This window comes from Phalangium opilio, unplaced genomic scaffold (genome assembly GCF_054372755.1).
Source record: "Phalangium opilio isolate 3A_F unplaced genomic scaffold, DU_Popi_V2 ptg000082l_1, whole genome shotgun sequence".
In the NCBI taxonomy this organism is placed as follows: domain Eukaryota; kingdom Metazoa; phylum Arthropoda; class Arachnida; order Opiliones; family Phalangiidae; genus Phalangium; species Phalangium opilio.
Genome location: NW_028324189.1, coordinates 17,309,677 through 17,324,686, shown reverse-complemented (window position 1 = coordinate 17,324,686; position 15,010 = coordinate 17,309,677). Strand labels below are relative to the sequence as shown.

General features: G+C 44.5%; 10 non-coding genes across 10 annotated transcripts; all 10 read right to left on the bottom strand.

Moving 5' to 3' along the window:
• Window positions 1-164: 164 nt before the first annotated feature.
• TRNAL-CAA (transfer RNA leucine (anticodon CAA)) lies at window positions 165-286 on the bottom strand. The gene is made up of 2 exons: window positions 249-286; window positions 165-210 (listed from the first exon to the last, which is right to left on the bottom strand). It is a non-coding gene; the product is annotated as a tRNA-Leu (tRNA).
• An 818-nt stretch (window positions 287-1,104) lies between these two features.
• TRNAL-CAA (transfer RNA leucine (anticodon CAA)) lies at window positions 1,105-1,226 on the bottom strand. The gene is made up of 2 exons: window positions 1,189-1,226; window positions 1,105-1,150 (listed from the first exon to the last, which is right to left on the bottom strand). It is a non-coding gene; the product is annotated as a tRNA-Leu (tRNA).
• A 1,007-nt stretch (window positions 1,227-2,233) lies between these two features.
• On the bottom strand, window positions 2,234-2,355 carry TRNAL-CAA (transfer RNA leucine (anticodon CAA)). The gene is made up of 2 exons: window positions 2,318-2,355; window positions 2,234-2,279 (listed from the first exon to the last, which is right to left on the bottom strand). It is a non-coding gene; the product is annotated as a tRNA-Leu (tRNA).
• An 818-nt stretch (window positions 2,356-3,173) lies between these two features.
• On the bottom strand, window positions 3,174-3,295 carry TRNAL-CAA (transfer RNA leucine (anticodon CAA)). The gene is made up of 2 exons: window positions 3,258-3,295; window positions 3,174-3,219 (listed from the first exon to the last, which is right to left on the bottom strand). It is a non-coding gene; the product is annotated as a tRNA-Leu (tRNA).
• A 1,194-nt stretch (window positions 3,296-4,489) lies between these two features.
• TRNAL-CAA (transfer RNA leucine (anticodon CAA)) lies at window positions 4,490-4,611 on the bottom strand. The gene is made up of 2 exons: window positions 4,574-4,611; window positions 4,490-4,535 (listed from the first exon to the last, which is right to left on the bottom strand). It is a non-coding gene; the product is annotated as a tRNA-Leu (tRNA).
• Window positions 4,612-5,053: 442 nt separating this feature from the next.
• On the bottom strand, window positions 5,054-5,175 carry TRNAL-CAA (transfer RNA leucine (anticodon CAA)). Its single transcript has 2 exons — window positions 5,138-5,175; window positions 5,054-5,099 (listed from the first exon to the last, which is right to left on the bottom strand). It is a non-coding gene; the product is annotated as a tRNA-Leu (tRNA).
• A 2,512-nt stretch (window positions 5,176-7,687) lies between these two features.
• On the bottom strand, window positions 7,688-7,809 carry TRNAL-CAA (transfer RNA leucine (anticodon CAA)). The gene is made up of 2 exons: window positions 7,772-7,809; window positions 7,688-7,733 (listed from the first exon to the last, which is right to left on the bottom strand). It is a non-coding gene; the product is annotated as a tRNA-Leu (tRNA).
• A 1,006-nt stretch (window positions 7,810-8,815) lies between these two features.
• TRNAL-CAA (transfer RNA leucine (anticodon CAA)) lies at window positions 8,816-8,937 on the bottom strand. The gene is made up of 2 exons: window positions 8,900-8,937; window positions 8,816-8,861 (listed from the first exon to the last, which is right to left on the bottom strand). It is a non-coding gene; the product is annotated as a tRNA-Leu (tRNA).
• A 66-nt stretch (window positions 8,938-9,003) lies between these two features.
• TRNAL-CAA (transfer RNA leucine (anticodon CAA)) lies at window positions 9,004-9,125 on the bottom strand. Its single transcript has 2 exons — window positions 9,088-9,125; window positions 9,004-9,049 (listed from the first exon to the last, which is right to left on the bottom strand). It is a non-coding gene; the product is annotated as a tRNA-Leu (tRNA).
• Window positions 9,126-13,142: 4,017 nt separating this feature from the next.
• Window positions 13,143-13,264, bottom strand: TRNAL-CAA (transfer RNA leucine (anticodon CAA)). Its single transcript has 2 exons — window positions 13,227-13,264; window positions 13,143-13,188 (listed from the first exon to the last, which is right to left on the bottom strand). It is a non-coding gene; the product is annotated as a tRNA-Leu (tRNA).
• Between the last annotated feature and the right edge of the window lie 1,746 nt (window positions 13,265-15,010).

Genomic DNA, 15,010 nt, shown 5'->3' with positions numbered 1-15,010 from the left:
TGCCCTCAAACGAGGACCAGAATACACGGATTCACGTTGTGAACGAAAAAACTAAGCCCCTTAAGTCTGGCGCCTTAGACCGCTCGGCAATCCTGACGTGGTCTATTGTAATTTGGACGTTTTATAAATTACATCTCTTGCCGTTAATTTATTAAATTATATCGTGTCAGAAGTGGGATTCGAACCCACGCCCTCAAACGAGGACCAGAATACACAGATTCACATCGTGAACGAAGAAAGCTAGGCCCCTTGAGTCTGGCGCCTTAGACCGCTCGGCCATCCTGACGTAGTTTTATGTAATTTGGACGTTTTAAAATTACATCTCTTCCAGTTATATTCAAAATACACATCGTGTCAGAAGTAGGATTCGAACCCTCGCCCTTAAACGAGGACCAGAATACACAGATTCACATCGTGAACGAAGGAAGCTAAGCCCCTTGAGTCTGACACCTTAGACCGCTCGGCCATCCTGACGTGGTTTTACGTAATTTGGACGTTTTAAAATTACATCTCTTTCAGTTATTTTCATAAAACACATCGTGTCAGAAGTGGGTTTCGAACCCACGCCCTCAAACGAGGACAAGAATACACAGATTCACATCGTGAACGAAGGAAGCTAAGCCCCTTGAGTCTGGCGCCTTAGACCGCTCGGCCATACTGACGTGGTTTTATGCAATTTGGACCTTTTAAAATTACATCTCTTCTAGTTATTTTCATAAAACACATCGTGTCAGAAGTGGGATTCGGACACACGCCCTCAAACGAGGACCAGAATACACAGATTCACATCGTGAACGAAGGAAGCTAAGCCCCTTGAGTCTGGCACCTTAGGCCGCTCGGCCATCCTGACGTGGTTTTTTGTAATTTGGACGTTTTAAAATTACATCTCTTCCAGTTATATTCAAAAAACACATCGTGTCAGAAGTGGGATTCGAACCCACGCGCTCAAACCAGGACCAGAATACACAGATTCACATCGTGAACGAAGGAAGCTAAGCCCCTTGAGTCTGACACCTTAGACCGCTCGGCCATCCTGACGTGGTTTTATGTAATTTGGACGTTTTAAAATTGCATCTCTTCCAGTTATTTTCATAAAACACATCGTGTCAGAAGTGGGATTCGAACCCACGCCCTCAAACGAGGACCAGAATACACAGATTCACATCGTGAACGAAGAAAGCTAGGCCCCTTGAGTCTGGCGCCTTAGACCGCTCGGCCATCCTGACGTAGTTTTATGTAATTTGGACGTTTTAAAATTACATCTCTTCCAGTTATTTTCATAAAACACGTCGTGTCAGAAGTGGGATTCGAACCCACGCCCTCAAACGAGGACCAGAATACACAGATTCACATCGTGAACCAAGGAAGTTAAGCCCCTTGATTCTTGCGCCTTAGACCGCTCGGCCATCCTGTTGCGGTCTTATGTAATTTGGACGTTTTAAAATTACATCTCTTCCAGTTATTTTCATAAAACATATCGTGTCAGAAGTGGGATTCGAAAACACTCCTGCAAACGAGGACCAGAATACAGCGATTCACATCGTGAATCAATGAAGCTAAGCCCCTTGAGTCTTGCGCCTTAGACCGCTCGGCCATCCTGTCGTGGTCTTATGTAATTTGGACGTTTTAAAATTACATCTCTTCCAGTTATTTTCATAAAACACATCGTGTCAGAAGTGGGATTCGAAAACACTCCCGCAAACGAGGACCAGAATACAGCGATTCACATCGTGAACGAAGAAAGCTAGGCCACTTGAGTCTGGCACCTTAGGCCGCTCGGCCATCCTGACGTGGTTTTATGTAATTTGGACGTTTTAAAATTACATCTCTTCCAGTTATATTCAAAATACACATCGTGTCAGAAGTGGGATTCGAACCCACGCCCTTATACGATGACCAGAAAACACAGATTGACGTTGTGAACGAAGGAAACTAAGCCCCTTGAGTCTGGCGCCTTAGACCGCTCGACCATCCTAACGCGGTCTCTTGTAATTTGGACGATTTATAAATTACATCTCTTCTAGTTAATTTCATAAAACATATCGTGTCAGAAGTGGGATTTGAACCCTTGCCCTCAAACGAGGACCAGAATACACGGATTCACGTTGTGAACGAAAAAACTAAGCCCCTTAAGTCTGGCGCCTTAGACCGCTCGGCAATCCTGACGTGGTCTATTGTAATTTGGACGTTTTATAAATTACATCTCTTGCCGTTAATTTATTAAATTATATCGTGTCAGAAGTGGGATTCGAACCCACGCCCTCAAACGAGGACCAGAATACACAGATTCACATCGTGAACGAAGAAAGCTAGGCCCCTTGAGTCTGGCGCCTTAGACCGCTCGGCCATCCTGACGTAGTTTTATGTAATTTGGACGTTTTAAAATTACATCTCTTCCAGTTATATTCAAAATACACATCGTGTCAGAAGTAGGATTCGAACCCTCGCCCTTAAACGAGGACCAGAATACACAGATTCACATCGTGAACGAAGGAAGCTAAGCCCCTTGAGTCTGACACCTTAGACCGCTCGGCCATCCTGACGTGGTTTTACGTAATTTGGACGTTTTAAAATTACATCTCTTTCAGTTATTTTCATAAAACACATCGTGTCAGAAGTGGGTTTCGAACCCACGCCCTCAAACGAAGACAAGAATACACAGATTCACATCGTGAACGAAGGAAGCTAAGCCCCTTGAGTCTGGCGCCTTAGACCGCTCGGCCATACTGACGTGGTTTTATGTAATTTGGACCTTTTAAAATTACATCTCTTCTAGTTATTTTCATAAAACACATCGTGTCAGAAGTGGGATTCGGACACACGCCCTCAAACGAGGACCAGAATACACAGATTCACATCGTGAACGAAGGAAGCTAAGCCCCTTGAGTCTGGCACCTTAGGCCGCTCGGCCATCCTGACGTGGTTTTATGTAATTTGGACGTTTTAAAATTACATCTCTTCCAGTTATATTCAAAAAACACATCGTGTCAGAAGTGGGATTCGAACCCACGCGCTCAAACCAGGACCAGAATACACAGATTCACATCGTGAACGAAGGAAGCTAAGCCCCTTGAGTCTGACACCTTAGACCGCTCGGCCATCCTGACGTGGTTTTATGTAATTTGGACGTTTTAAAATTGCATCTCTTCCAGTTATTTTCATAAAACACATCGTGTCAGAAGTGGGATTCGAACCCACGCCCTCAAACGAGGACCAGAATACACAGATTCACATCGTGAACGAAGAAAGCTAGGCCCCTTGAGTCTGGCGCCTTAGACCGCTCGGCCATCCTGACGTAGTTTTATGTAATTTGGACGTTTTAAAATTACATCTCTTCCAGTTATTTTCATAAAACATATCGTGTCAGAAGTGGGATTCGAAAACACTCCTGCAAACGAGGACCAGAATACAGCGATTCACATCGTGAATCAATGAAGCTAAGCCCCTTGAGTCTTGCGCCTTAGACCGCTCGGCCATCCTGTCGTGGTCTTATGTAATTTGGACGTTTTAAAATTACATCTCTTCCAGTTATTTTCATAAAACACATCGTGTCAGAAGTGGGATTCGAAAACACTCCCGCAAACGAGGACCAGAATACAGCGATTCACATCGTGAACGAAGAAAGCTAGGCCACTTGAGTCTGGCACCTTAGGCCGCTCGGCCATCCTGACGTGGTTTTATGTAATTTGGACGTTTTAAAATTACATCTCTTCCAGTTATATTCAAAATACACATCGTGTCAGAAGTGGGATTCGAACCCTCGCCCTTAAACGAGGACCAGAATACACAGATTCACATCGTGAACAAAGGAAGCTAAGCCCCTTGAGTCTGGCGCCATAGACCGCTCGGCCATACTGACGTGGTTTTATGTAATTTGGACCTTTTAAAATTACATCTCTACCAGTTATTTTCAAAAAACACATCGTGTCAGAAGTGGGATTCGAACCCACGCCCTCATACGAGGACCAGAATACACAGATTCACATCGTGAACGAAGGAAGCTAAGCCCCTTGAGTCTGACACCTTAGACCGCTGGGCCATACTGACGTGGTTTTATGTAATTTGGACCTTTTAAAATTACATCTCTTCTAGTTATTTTCATAAAACACATCGTGTCAGAAGTGGGATTCGGACACACGCCCTCAAACGAGGACCAGAATACACAGATTCACATCGTGAACGAAGGAAGCTAAGCCCCTTGAGTCTGGCACCTTAGGCCGCTCGGCCATCCTGACGTGGTTTTATGTAATTTGGACGTTTTAAAATTACATCTCTTCCAGTTATATTCAAAAAACACATCGTGTCAGAAGTGGGATTCGAACCCACGCCCTCAAACGAGGACCAGAATACACAGATTCACATCGTGAACGAAGGAAGCTAAGCCCCTTGAGTCTGGCACCTTCGGCCGCTCGGCCATCCTGACGTGGTTTTATGTAATTTGGACGTTTTAAAATTACATCTCTTCCAGTTATTTTCAAAAAACACATCGTGTCAGAAGTGGGATTCGAACCCACGCCCTCAAACGAGGACAAGAATACACAGATTCACATCGCGAACGAAGGAAGCTAAGCCCCTTGAGTCTGGCGCCTTAGACCGCTCGGCCATACTGACGTGGTTTTATGTAATTTGGACGTTTCAAAATTACATCTCTTCTAGTTATTTTCATAAAACACATCGTGTCAGAAGTGGGATTCGAACCCACGCCCTCAAACGAGGACCAGAATACAGTGATTCACATCGTGAACGAAGGAAGCTAAGCCCCTTGAGTCTGGCACCTTAGGCCGCTCGGCCACCCTGACGTGGTTTTATATAATTTGGACGTTTTAAAATTATATCTCTTCCAGTTATTTTCAAAAAACACATCGTGTCAGAAGTGTGATACGAACCCACGCCCTCAAACGAGGACGAGAATACACAGATTCACATCGTGAACGAAGGAAGCTAAGCCCCTTGAGTCTGACGCCTTAGACCGCTCGGCCATATTGACGTGGTTTTATGTAATTTGGACGTTTCTAAATTACATCTCTTCTAGTTATTTTCATAAAACACATCGTGTCAGAAGTGGGAATCGAACCCACGCCCTCAAACGAGGACCAGAATACACAGATTCACATCGTGAACGAAGGAAGCTAACCCCCTTGAGTCTGGCGCCTTAGACCGCTCGGCCATCTTGACGTAGTTTTATGTAATTTGGACGTTTTAAAATTACATCTCTTCCAGTTATTTTCAAAAAACACATCGTGTCAGAAGTGGGATTCGAAAACACTCCCGCAAACGAGGACCAGAATACAGCGATTCACATCGTGAACGAAGGAAGCTAAGAACCCTTGAGTCTGTCGCCTAAGACCGCTCGGCCATACTGACGTGGTTTTATGTAATTTGGACGTTTTAAAATTACATCTCTTCCAGTTATTTTCAAAAAACACATCGTGTCAGAAGTGGGATTCGAACCCACGCCCTCAAACGAGGACGAGAATACACAGATTCACATCGTGAACGAAGGAAACTAAGCCCCTTGAGTCTGTCGCCTAAGACCGCTCGGCCATACTGACGTGGTTTTATGTAATTTGGACGTTTTAAAATTACATCTCTTCCAGTTATTTTCAAAAAACACATCGTCTCAGAAGAGGGATTCGAACCCACGCCCTCAAACGTGGACGAGAATACACAGATTCACATCGTGAACAAAGGAAGCTAAGCCCCTTGAGTCTGGCGCCTTAGACCGCTCGGCCATACTGACGTGGGTTTTTGTAATTTGGACGTTTTAAAATTACATCTCTTCTAGTTATTTTCATAAAACACATCGTGTCAGAAGCGGGATTCTAACCCACGCCCTCAAACGAGGACCAGAATACACAGATTCACATCGTGAACGAAGGAAGCTAAGCCCCTTGAGTCTGGCGCCTTAGACCGCTCGGCCATCTTGACGTAGTTTTATGTAATTTGGACGTTTTAAAATTACATCTCTTCCAGTTATTTTCAAAAAACACATCGTGTCAGAAGTGGGATTCGAAAACACTCCCGCAAACGAGGACCAGAATACAGCGATTCACATCGTGAACGAAGGAAGCTAAGAACCCTTGAGTCTGTCGCCTAAGACCGCTCGGCCATACTGAGTTGGTTTTATGTAATTTGGACGTTTTAAAATTACATCTCTTCCAGTTATTTTCAAAAAACACATCGTGTCAGAAGTGGGATTCGAACCCACGCCCTCAAACGAGGACGAGAATACACAGATTCACATCGTGAACGAAGGAAACTAAGCCCCTTGAGTCTGGCGCCTTAGACCGCTCGGCCATCCTGACGTGGTTTTATGTAATTTGGATGTTTTAAAATTTCATCTCTTCCAGATATTTTCAAAAAACACATCGTGTCTGAAGTGAGATTCGAACCCACGCCCTCAAACGAGGACGAGAATACACAGATTCACATCGTGATCGAAGGAAGCTAAGCCCCTTGAGTCTGGCGCCTTAGACCGCTCGGCCATACTGACGTGGTTTTATGTAATTTGGACGTTTCAAAATTACATCTCTTCTAGTTAATTTCATAAAACACATCGTGTCAGAAGTGGGATTCGAACCCACGCCCTCAAACGAAGACCAGAATTCAGTGATTCACATCGTGAACGAAGGAAGCTAAGCCCCTTGAGTCTGGCACCTCAGGCCGCTCGGCCATCCTGACGTGCTTTTATGTAATTTGGACGTTTTAAAATTACATCTCTCCCCGTTATTTTCAAAAAACACATCGTGTCAGAAGTGGGATTCGAACCCACGCCCTCGAACGAGGACGAGAATACACAGATTCACATCGTGAACGAAGGAAGCTAAGCCCCTTGAGTCTGGCGCCTTAGACCGCTCGGCCATACTGACGTGGATTTATGTAATTTGGACGTTTTAAAATTACATCTCTTCTAGTTATTTTCATAAAACACATCTTGTCAGAAGTGGGATTCGAACCCACGCCCTCAAACGAGGACCAGAATACACAGATTCACATCGTGAACGAAGAAAGCTAGGCCCCTTGAGTCTGGTGCCTTAGACCGCTCGGCCATCCTGCCGTAGTTTTATGTCATTTGGACGTTTTAAAATTACATCTCTTCCAGTTATATTCAAAATACACATCGTGTCAGAAGTAGGATTCGAACCCTCGCCCTTAAACGAGGACCAGAATACACAGATTCACATCGTGAACGAAGGAAGCTAAGCCCTTTGAGTCTGACACCTTAGACCGCTCGGCCATCCTGACGTGGTTTTACGTAATTTGGACGTTTTAAAATTACATCTCTTCCAGTTATTTTCATAAAACACATCGTGTCAGAAGTGGGTTTCGAACCCACGCCCTCAAACGAGGACAAGAATACACAGATTCACATCGTGAACGAAGGAAGCTAAGCCCCTTGAGTCTGGCGCCTTAGACCGCTCGGCCATACTGACGTGGTTTTATGTAATTTGGACCTTTTAAAATTACATCTCTTCTAGTTATTTTCATAAAACACATCGTGTCAGAAGTGGGATTCGGACACACGCCCTCAAACGAGGACCAGAATACACAGATTCACATCGTGAACGAAGGAAGCTAAGCCCCTTGAGTCTGGCACCTTAGGCCGCTCGGCCATCCTGACGTGGTTTTATGTAATTTGGACGTTTTAAAATTACATCTCTTCCAGTTATATTCAAAAAACACATCGTGTCAGAAGTGGGATTCGAACCCACGCCCTCAAACGAGGACCAGAATACACAGATTCACATCGTGAACGAAGAAAGCTAGGCCCCTTGAGTCTGGCGCCTTAGACCGCTCGGCCATCCTGACGTAGTTTTATGTAATTTGGACGTTTTAAAATTACATCTCTTCCAGTTATTTTCATAAAACACATCGTGTCAGAAGTGGGATTCGAACCCACGCCCTCAAACGAGGACCAGAATACACAGATTCACATCGTGAACGAAGGAAGTTAAGCCCCTTGATTCTTGCGCCTTAGACCGATCGGCCATCCTGTTGCGGTCTTATGTAATTTGGACGTTTTAAAATTACATCTCTTCTAGTTATTTTCATAAAACACATCTTGTCAGAAGTGGGATTCGAACCCACGCCCTCAAACGAGGACCAGAATACACAGATTCACATCGTGAACGAAGAAAGCTAGGCCCCTTGAGTCTGGTGCCTTAGACCGCTCGGCCATCCTGCCGTAGTTTTATGTCATTTGGACGTTTTAAAATTACATCTCTTCCAGTTATATTCAAAATACACATCGTGTCAGAAGTAGGATTCGAACCCTCGCCCTTAAACGAGGACCAGAATACACAGATTCACATCGTGAACGAAGGAAGCTAAGCCCTTTGAGTCTGACACCTTAGACCGCTCGGCCATCCTGACGTGGTTTTACGTAATTTGGACGTTTTAAAATTACATCTCTTCCAGTTATTTTCATAAAACACATCGTGTCAGAAGTGGGTTTCGAACCCACGCCCTCAAACGAGGACAAGAATACACAGATTCACATCGTGAACGAAGGAAGCTAAGCCCCTTGAGTCTGGCGCCTTAGACCGCTCGGCCATACTGACGTGGTTTTATGTAATTTGGACCTTTTAAAATTACATCTCTTCTAGTTATTTTCATAAAACACATCGTGTCAGAAGTGGGATTCGGACACACGCCCTCAAACGAGGACCAGAATACACAGATTCACATCGTGAACGAAGGAAGCTAAGCCCCTTGAGTCTGGCACCTTAGGCCGCTCGGCCATCCTGACGTGGTTTTATGTAATTTGGACGTTTTAAAATTACATCTCTTCCAGTTATATTCAAAAAACACATCGTGTCAGAAGTGGGATTCGAACCCACGCCCTCAAGCGAGGACCAGAATACACAGATTCACATCGTGAACGAAGGAAGCTAAGCCCCTTGAGTCTGACACCTTAGACCGCTCGGCCATCCTGACGTGGTTTTATGTAATTTGGACGTTTTAAAATTACATCTCTTCCAGTTATTTTCATAAAACACATCGTGTCAGAAGTGGGATTCGAACCCACGCCCTCAAACGAGGACCAGAATACACAGATTCACATCGTGAACGAAGAAAGCTAGGCCCCTTGAGTCTGGCGCCTTAGACCGCTCGGCCATCCTGACGTAGTTTTATGTAATTTGGACGTTTTAAAATTACATCTCTTCCAGTTATTTTCATAAAACACATCGTGTCAGAAGTGGGATTCGAACCCACGCCCTCAAACGAGGACCAGAATACACAGATTCACATCGTGAACGAAGGAAGTTAAGCCCCTTGATTCTTGCGCCTTAGACCGATCGGCCATCCTGTTGCGGTCTTATGTAATTTGGACGTTTTAAAATTACATCTCTTCCAGTTATTTTCATAAAACATATCGTGTCAGAAGTGGGATTCGAAAACACTCCTGCAAACGAGGACCAGAATACAGCGATTCACATCGTGAATCAATGAAGCTAAGCCCCTTGAGTCTTGCGCCTTAGACCGCTCGGCCATCCTGTCGTGGTCTTATGTAATTTGGACGTTTTAAAATTACATCTCTTCCAGTTATTTTCATAAAACACATCGTGTCAGAAGTGGGATTCGAAAACACTCCCGCAAACGAGGACCAGAATACAGCGATTCACATCGTGAACGAAGAAAGCTAGGCCACTTGAGTCTGGCACCTTAGGCCGCTTGGCCATCCTGACGTGGTTTTATGTAATTTGGACGTTTTAAAATTACATCTCTTCCAGTTATTTTCATAAAACACATCGTGTCAGAAGTGGGATTCGAACACACGCCCTCAAACGAGGACGAGAATACACAGATTCACATCGTGAACGAAGCAAGCTAAGCCCCTTGAGTCTGGTGCCTTAGACCGCTCGGCCATCCTGTCGTAGTTTTATGTAATTTCGACGTTTTAAAATTACATCTCTACCAGTTATTTTCAAAAAACACATCGTGTCAGAAGTGGGATTCGAACCCACGCCCTCAAACGAGGACGAGAATACACAGATTCACATCGTGAACGAAGGAAACTAAGCCCCTTGAGTCTGGCGCCTTAGACCGCTCGGCCATCCTGACGTGGTTTTATGTAATTTGGATGTTTTAAAATTTCATCTCTTCCAGTTATTTTCAAAAAACACATCGTGTCTGAAGTGAGATTCGAACCCACGCCCTCAAACGAGGACGAGAATACACAGATTCACATCGTGATCGAAGGAAGCTAAGCCCCTTGAGTCTGGCGCCTTAGACCGCTCGGCCATACTGACGTGGTTTTATGTAATTTGGACGTTTCAAAATTACATCTCTTCTAGTTAATTTCATAAAACACATCGTGTCAGAAGTGGGATTCGAACCCACGCCCTCAAACGAGGACCAGAATACAGCGATTCACATCGTGAACGAAGAAAGCTAGGCCACTTGAGTCTGGCACCTTAGGCCGCTTGGCCATCCTGACGTGGTTTTATGTAATTTGGACGTTTTAAAATTACATCTCTTCCAGTTATTTTCATAAAACACATCGTGTCAGAAGTGGGATTCGAACACACGCCCTCAAACGAGGACGAGAATACACAGATTCACATCGTGAACGAAGCAAGCTAAGCCCCTTGAGTCTGGTGCCTTAGACCGCTCGGCCATCCTGTCGTAGTTTTATGTAATTTCGACGTTTTAAAATTACATCTCTACCAGTTATTTTCAAAAAACACATCGTGTCAGAAGTGGGATTCGAACCCACGCCCTCAAACGAGGACGAGAATACACAGATTCACATCGTGAACGAAGGAAACTAAGCCCCTTGAGTCTGGCGCCTTAGACCGCTCGGCCATCCTGACGTGGTTTTATGTAATTTGGATGTTTTAAAATTTCATCTCTTCCAGTTATTTTCAAAAAACACATCGTGTCTGAAGTGAGATTCGAACCCACGCCCTCAAACGAGGACGAGAATACACAGATTCACATCGTGATCGAAGGAAGCTAAGCCCCTTGAGTCTGGCGCCTTAGACCGCTCGGCCATACTGACGTGGTTTTATGTAATTTGGACGTTTCAAAATTACATCTCTTCTAGTTAATTTCATAAAACACATCGTGTCTGAAGTGAGATTCGAACCCACGCCCTCAAACGAGGACGAGAATACACAGATTCACATCGTGATCGAAGGAAGCTAAGCCCCTTTAGTCTGGCGCCTTAGACCGCTCGGCCATACTGACGTGGTTTTATGTAATTTGGACGTTTCAAAATTACATCTCTTCTAGTTAATTTCATAAAACACATCGTGTCAGAAGTGGGATTCGAACCCACGCCCTCAAACGAAGACCAGAATTCAGTGATTCACATCGTGAACGAAGGAAGCTAAGCCCCTTGAGTCTGGCACCTCAGGCCGCTCGGCCATCCTGACGTGCTTTTATGTAATTTGGACGTTTTAAAATTACATCTCTCCCAGTTATTTTCAAAAAACACATCGTGTCAGAAGTGGGATTCGAACCCACGCCCTCGAACGAGGACGAGAATACACAGATTCACATCGTGAACGAAGGAAGCTAAGCCCCTTGAGTCTGGCGCCTTAGACCGCTCGGCCATACTGACGTGGATTTATGTAATTTGGACGTTTTAAAATTACATCTCTTCTAGTTATTTTCATAAAACACATCTTGTCAGAAGTGGGATTCGAACCCACGCCCTCAAACGAGGACCAGAATACACAGATTCACATCGTGAACGAAGAAAGCTAGGCCCCTTGAGTCTGGCGCCTTAGACCGCTCGGACATCCTGCCGTAGTTTTATGTCATTTGGACGTTTTAAAATTACATCTCTTCCAGTTATATTCAAAATACACATCGTGTCAGAAGTAGGATTCGAACCCTCGCCCTTAAACGAGGACCAGAATACACAGATTCACATCGTGAACGAAGGAAGCTAAGCCCTTTGAGTCTGACACCTTAGACCGCTCGGCCATACTGACGTGGTTTTATGTAATTTGGACGTTTTAAAATTACATCTCTTCCAGTTATTTTCATAAAACACATCGTGTCAGAAGTGGGTTTCGAACCCACGCCCTCAAACGAGGACAAGAATACACAGATTCACATCGTGAACGAAGGAAGCTAAGCCCCTTGAGTCTGGCGCCTTAGACCGCTCGGCCATACTGACGTGGTTTTATGTAATTTGGATGTTTTAAAATTTCATCTCTTCCAGTTATTTTCAAAAAACACATCGTGTCTGAAGTGAGATTCGAACCCACGCCCTCAAACGAGGACGAGAATACACAGATTCACATCGTGATCGAAGGAAGCTAAGCCCCTTGAGTCTGGCGCCTTAGACCGCTCGGCCATACTGACGTGGTTTTATGTAATTTGGACGTTTCAAAATTACATCTCTTCTAGTTAATTTCATAAAACACATCGTGTTAGAAGTGGGATTCGAACCCACGCCCTCAAACGAAGACCAGAAAACACAGATTCACGTTGTGAACGAAGGAAACTAAGCCCCTTGAGTCTGGCGCCTTAGACCGCTCGGCCATCCTGACGTGGTCTCTTGTAATTTGGACGTTTTATAAATTACATCTCTTGCAAAAAATTTATTAAAATATATCGTGTCAGAAGTGGGATTCGAACCCACGCCCTCATACGAGGACCCGAAAACACAGATTCACGTTGTGAATGAAGGAAACTAACCCCCTTAAGTCTGGCGCCTTAGACCGCTGGGCCCTCCTGAAGTGGTGTCTTTTAATTTTGACGTTTTATAAATAACATCTCTTTTAGTTAATTTATTAAAACATATCGTGTCAGAAGTGGGATTCGAACCCACGCCCTTATACGATGACCAGAAAACACAGATTGACGTTGTGAACGAAGGAAACTAAGCCCCTTGAGTCTGGCGCCTTAGACCGCTCGGCCATCCTAACGCGGCCTCTTGTAATTTGGACGATTTATAAATTACATCTCTTCTAGTTAATTTCATAAAACATATCGTGTCAGAAGTGGGATTTGAACCCTTGCCCTCAAACGAGGACCAGAATACACGGATTCACGTTGTGAACGAAAAAACTAAGCCCCTTAAGTCTGGCGCCTTAGACCGCTCGGCAATCCTGACGTGGTCTATTGTAATTTGGACGTTTTATAAATTACATCTCTTGCAGTTAATTTATTAAATTATATCGTGTCAGAAGTGGGATTCGAACCCACGCCCTCAAACGAGGACCAGAATACACAGATTCACATCGTGAACGAAGGAAGCTAAGCCCCTTGAGTCTGGCGCCTTAGACCGCTCGGCCATCCTGACGTGGTTTTACGTAATTTGGACGTTTTAAAATTACATCTCTTCTAGTTATTTTCATAAAACACATCGTGTCAGAAGTGGGATTCGGACACACGCCCTCAAACGAGGACCAGAATACACAGATTCACATCGTGAACGAAGGAAGCTAAGCCCCTTGAGTCTGGCGCCTTAGACCGCTTGGCCATACTGACGTGGTTTTATGTAATTTGGACCTTTTAAAATTACATCTCTTCTAGTTATTTTCATAAAACACATCGTGTCAGAAGTGGGATTCGGACACACGCCCTCAAACGAGGACCAGAATACACAGATTCACATCGTGAACGAAGGAAGCTAAGCCCCTTGAGTCTGGCACCTTAGGCCGCTCGGCCATCCTGACGTGGTTTTATGTAATTTGGACGTTTTAAAATTACATCTCTTCCAGTTATTTTCATAAAACACATCGTGTCAGAAGTGGGATTCGAACCCACGCCCTCAAACGAGGACCAGAATACACAGATTCACATCGTGAACGAAGGAAGTTAAGCCCCTTGATTCTTGCGCCTTAGACCGCTCGGCCATCCTGTTGCGGTCCTATGTAATTTGGACGTTTTAAAATTACATCTCTTCCAGTTATTTTCATAAAACATATCGTGTCAGAAGTGGGATTCGAAAACACTCCTGCAAACGAGGACCAGAATACAGCGATTCACATCGTGAATCAATGAAGCTAAGCCCCTTGAGTCTTGCGCCTTAGACCGCTCGGCCATCCTGTCGTGGTCTTATGTAATTTGGACGTTTTAAAATTATATCTCTTCCAGTTATTTTCATAAAACACATCGTGTCAGAAGTGGGATTCGGACACACGCCCTCAAACGAGGACCAGAATACACAGATTCACATCGTGAACGAAGGAAGCTAAGCCCCTTGAGTCTGGCACCTTAGGCCGCTCGGCCATCCTGACGTGGTTTTATGTAATTTGGACGTTGTAAAATTACATCTCTTCCAGTTATTTTCATAAAACACATCGTGTCAGAAGTGGGATTCGAACCCACGCCCTCAAACGAGGACCAGAATACACAGATTCACATCGTGAACGAAGGAAGTTAAGCCCCTTGATTCTTGCGCCTTAGACCGCTCGGCCATCCTGTTGCGGTCTTATGTAATTTGGACGTTTTAAAATTACATCTCTTCCAGTTATTTTCATAAAACATATCGTGTCAGAAGTGGGATTCGAAAACACTCCTGCAAACGAGGACCAGAATACAGCGATTCACATCGTGAATGAATGAAGCTAAGCCCCTTGAGTCTTGCGCCTTAGACCGCTCGGCCATCCTGTCGTGGTCTTATGTAATTTGGACGTTTTAAAATTATATCTCTTCCAGTTATTTTCATAAAACACATCGTGTCAGAAGTGGGATTCGAAAACACTCCCGCAAACGAGGACCAGAATACAGCGATTCACATCGTGAACGAAGAAAGCTAGGCCACTTGAGTCTGGCACCTTAGGCCGCTCGGCCATCCTGACGTGGTTTTATGTAATTTGGACCTTTTAAAATTACATCTCTTCTAGTTATTTTCATAAAACACATCGTGTCAGAAGTGGGATTCGGACACACGCCCTCAAACGAGGACCAGAATACACAGATTCACATCGTGAACGAAGGAAGCTAAGCCCCTTGAGTCTGGCACCTTAGGCCGCTCGGCCATCGTGACGTGGTTTTATGTAATTTGGACGTTTTAAAATTACATCTCTTCCAGTTATATTCA